The following is a 4,817-nucleotide window of genomic DNA, read 5'->3' as shown; positions in this document are numbered from 1 at the left end:
TGACTGAAACACAAACCCGAGTAAGGGGGTTGTTGCATATGGGAATAAAGAGGACTTGATGCTTTAATGCTATGGTTGGGTCTTACCTTAATGATCTTTATTAGTTGCGGATGCTTGCTAGAGTTCCAATCATAAGTGCATATGATCCAAGAAGATAAAGTATGTTAGCTTATGCCTCTCCCTCATTTGAAATTGCAATAGTGATTACCTCTCTTGTTAATGATTGCCTAGGATAATTCCGCACACCGACCCATCATTATTCCACACTTGCTATTTATAATATTTAGTAATATATTCTAACTTCATGATAACGTGCTAAAAGAGGAAACTTTTGAAGTGATTCACGATAGCTCCTTCAATGAAAAGCATGCTTGCAATGGTATTATTATAAATTCTATTAATGTCAATTGTGCTAGAAATATGCAAAACTCTAAGCTTGGGGATGCTAATTTTGCTATGTCCACTATTTATTGTAGTGATCATGATTGGGGTGATTCTTCTTATGATCTTGAAAATTTATTTAAGCCTCATGATGAATATGATATTGATAATAATGTTTGCAGTAATATTGAAAGTGGGTTTGGAAGAGCGTAAACTTTAGGTAAAAATAATCCAACATATATGGAGAGTGTTTAATCTTATGAATTTTTTGATGAAAGTGGGTTTGGAGAGGTCGTGACTTTATTTGATGATAATCCCATTATTCTGGAAGAGTGTCAACTTTGCATACATGTGGATCATGTAGAGAATAGGTTATGTGATAGCTATATTATTGAATTTGATTATGATCCTACATGTAATTATTACGAGAGGAAAATATGATTGTAGAAATTTTCATGTTACTAAATTACCGCTCGTTGTATTGAGATTGCTATTGTTTCTTCCTTCTTCCTTGCGTATGCTAGTTTTTTCTTGTCCTAATAAATCTTTTCCCTATAAAATGCCTATGCATAGGAAGTATGTTAGACTTAAACTTGTTTTTCGCGTGTTTTATGATGTTCTCTTTGTCTTTCAGTTATTATCTCTCATGTGAGCATCATCAAAATATCAATGCCTAGCTAAGAGACAACCCAATAGTTTTCTTTTCTGTTTTTATGAGTTTATGCAATTATACTTCTCTTATGATTGTATTTTAGTGTTTTAATTAGTGTTTGTGGGGGTAATCCCTTTGGGATTATTTGGATGATGGTTGATTTGATTCTGTGAAAAAAACAGAAACTTTTACGTCTAGTAGAAGAAATGTTAAAACTCAGTGGAGCGACAAACAATTATGAATTTTTTACACATGATTGATATACAAATTCCCTACGTTGTCCTAATATTTCAGAATTTTTGGAGTTACACAAGTTTGGATAAAGTCAGATTACTACAGCTATTCTGTTTTTGAGAGATTCTATTTTCATTGTGTAGTTTGCTTATTTTGATGAATCTATGGGTAGTATCGGGGGTATGAACTATGGAGAAGTTATAATACAGTAGATATAACACCAATATAATATTGGAATGAGTTTACAACAGTACCTAAAAGTGGTTATTTGTTTTGTTTCACTAATGGATCTCATGAGTTTTCTGTTGAGTTTTGTGTCATGAAGTTTTCAAGTTTTGGGTGAAGTTTCGATGGACTATGGAATAAGGAGTGGCAAGAGCCTAAGGTTTGGGATGCCCAAGTCACCCAAAGGTAATATTCAAGGACAACCAAGCATCTATTCTTGGGGATGACTTGGATGGCATCCCCTCTTTTGTGTTCAATCCATCAGTAAATTACTTGAGGCTATACTTTTATTCACCACATGATATGTGTTTTGCTTTGGAGCGTCTTGTATTATATGAGTCTTTGATTTTTAGTTTTCCACACCCATCATTTATGTACACACATTTTGAGAGGGACACACATTAATAATGAATTTATTATAATACTCTATGTGCTTCACTTATATCTTTTGAGCTAGGTAGCTGCTCTAGTGCTTCACTTATATCCTTTTAGAGCACGGCAGTGGTTTTATTTTGAAAAAATGATGAACGATCATGCTTCGCTTATATTATTTTGAGAGTCTTATAAATGGTATGGCAATTTGCTTAGGTTATGAATTTAGACCTAATATGATGGCTATTCAGGAGGGATATAATAAAAACTTTCATGAAGATCATTGAATATATGAGAAGTTTGATTCCTTGCATTTGTTCTGAGATATAAAGATGGTGATATTAGAGTCATGCTAGCGAGTAATTGTGGATTAGTAAGAATATTTTGTTAAGGTTTGTGATTCCCGAAGCATGCACATATGGTCTATAGTTATGCGATGAAGTTGGAGCATGATTTATTTTTGATTGTCTTCCTTATGTGTGGCGGTCGAGGACGAGTGATGGTCTTTTCCTACCAATCTATCCCCCTAGGAGCATGCATATTAGTACCTTGTTTTGAGGGCTAATAAACTTTTGCAATAAGTACGTGAGTTCTTTATGACTAATGTTGAGTCCATGGATTATACGCATTCTCACCCTTCCACCATTGGTAGCCTCTTCGATACCGTGCATTGCCCTTTCTCACCTTGAGAGTTGGTCCAAATTTCACCGGTGCATCCAAAACCCGTGATATGACACGCTCTTTCAAACATAAGCCACCTTATATCTTCCTCAAAATAGCCACCATACCTACCTATTATGGCATATCCATAGCCCTTCCGAGATATATTGCCATAAAACTTCCACCGTTCAGTTTTATTATGACACACACCATCATTGTCATATTGCTTTGCATAATCATATGCATGAGGCATTCATATAGAGTCGTATCTTTGTTCTAGTATTGAGTTGTAAGTAAATAAAAGTGTGATGATCATCATTATAGAGCATTGTCCCATGTGAGGAAAGGATGATGGAGACTATGATTCCCCCACAAGTCAGGATGAGACTCCGGACTTCAATAAATAAAAGAGTCCAAAGAGCCCAAAATAAAAAAGAGGCCAAAGAGCCCAAAAAAGAGAAAATAAATGAGAGAAAAAGATAGAAGGGACAATGTTACTATCCTTTTCCACACTTGTGGTTCAAAGTAGCACCATGTTCTTCATGACACACACTCTCCTATTTTGTCACTTTGAAATATTACTAGTGGGAATTTTTCGTTATAGAACTTGGATTGTATATTCCAATGATGGGCTTCCTCAAATTGCCCTAGGTCTTCATGAGCAAGAGAGTTGGATGCACACCCACTTAGTTTTATTTTTGAGCTTCCATACACTTGTTGCTCTAGTGCATCCGTTGCATGACAATCCCTACTCCATGCATTGACATTGATTGATGGGCATCTCCATAGCCCATTGATTAGCCACGTCGATGTTAGACTTTCTCCTGTTTTGTCTTCGCCACACAACCTTGTAACATCCCAAATTTTCAATTTGGAATGTTATACATTAGAGCATAATTGCATATCATATTTTATTTGCATTTTGATTTTGATCCTAGAAATTCTACGCAACTCAAGGACCCACGAAGAGAGTTGGGGATTTCGTTATTTTCATATTTGGGTTTCCTCAAATTTTTGAAAAGAGGATCATTTGATTTTATTTATTTATCTTCAATTATTTCATTTATAAAAATAAGAGAGAGGGAATAAAATGACTTTCCCAAAAATAAAAAATATTGAGGATTTAATAAAAAAATCAAATAAGATTTTATTTTGGAGTTTTTCGCTATTTTATTCGAATTTAGGAAAACTTGCACGTTTTTCAAATTGCATTTTGGGCCAAGAAAATGTTCATCTCGTTCTAAATATTTTATTTAGACGGTGAAAATTTGTTTTGGCATTTTTAGCTTTTTATTTATTTTTCTAGGATTTATTTTCTGTTCGACGGAATTGTTTTTTTAAAACGTCCAGCGCCCGACTAGGCCGAGGCCCAGCCCAGCCGACCCAGCTCCCCCGCTCCGCCGTCTCCCTCCAGGAGACCGCGACCACCGCCGCCGTCACCGAGTCCGACCCGGACTCCGCCTCCCCGCTGCCTTCCCCCCTCCTCCAAGCCGCCCCCTCTTAAAAGCCGCCCCCGCTCCGCCGCCTCACCCCGTCCCGCCCCGCCGCCGAAGCCGCCCTGCCGCCCGACGCCGAAGCCCGCCGCCGCCGACGCCCGAAGCCGCCGCCCGTCCTGCGCCCCACCCCGCCGCCCCACCCCGCCCGCCGGAGCCTCGCCTGAGGTATACGCCGCCGCTGCCCCGCCGTCGTTCGTTTTTTTAACCGATCGGGTTTTTTTTAAAAAAACCCTAGTTTTCGTTTTTTAATAGATCGGTTTTTATTTTTTCCCGGTTTAGTTTAGTTAGAAACGTTCGTCCGTACGTTCATTTTAATTAACGGTTTTCGTCGTTTAGCCGCAGACAACGAACGTTCGTTCGTTAGCCTGTTCGTCCGTTTTCTTTTCCTCAGATTTTCCGCGATTATTTCTGATCGCGATTTCCGATCTGTTTGTCGTTTTCGTTTTTCTTTTCGCTCGTTTGTCGGAATCAGGCGATTCAAGCGCCTAGAGTTTTGTCTCGAAGCCCTCTTTCCGTTTAACCAACTCAAACAAGTTTTTGCTTCTGTAAAATTTGACTTAGGTCCAGATTAGTAAACAAAGCTTGTTTCTTTCGCCGTTTGACTTTCGTTGCTTCGTTTGATTTGATTCTTTTTGCAAACCGGAGTTCTTAAGTTGAACTTTCTGGTTAGATCTCTTATTCGAGTTTTACCTGTGCATTAGATGAGTACTTATTGTATGCTTGTTTGTTTGCGATAGAGTACCCGGAGTGCGCCGCTTGCTACTTCGAATCCCTAGGTTTCACGGATCATCAGCAAG

Source organism: Aegilops tauschii, chromosome 5, assembly GCF_002575655.3.
Source record: "Aegilops tauschii subsp. strangulata cultivar AL8/78 chromosome 5, Aet v6.0, whole genome shotgun sequence".
NCBI lineage: Eukaryota > Viridiplantae > Streptophyta > Magnoliopsida > Poales > Poaceae > Aegilops > Aegilops tauschii.
The sequence above is the reverse complement of the archived record's forward strand: the minus strand, read 5'-3'. Positions refer to the sequence as shown.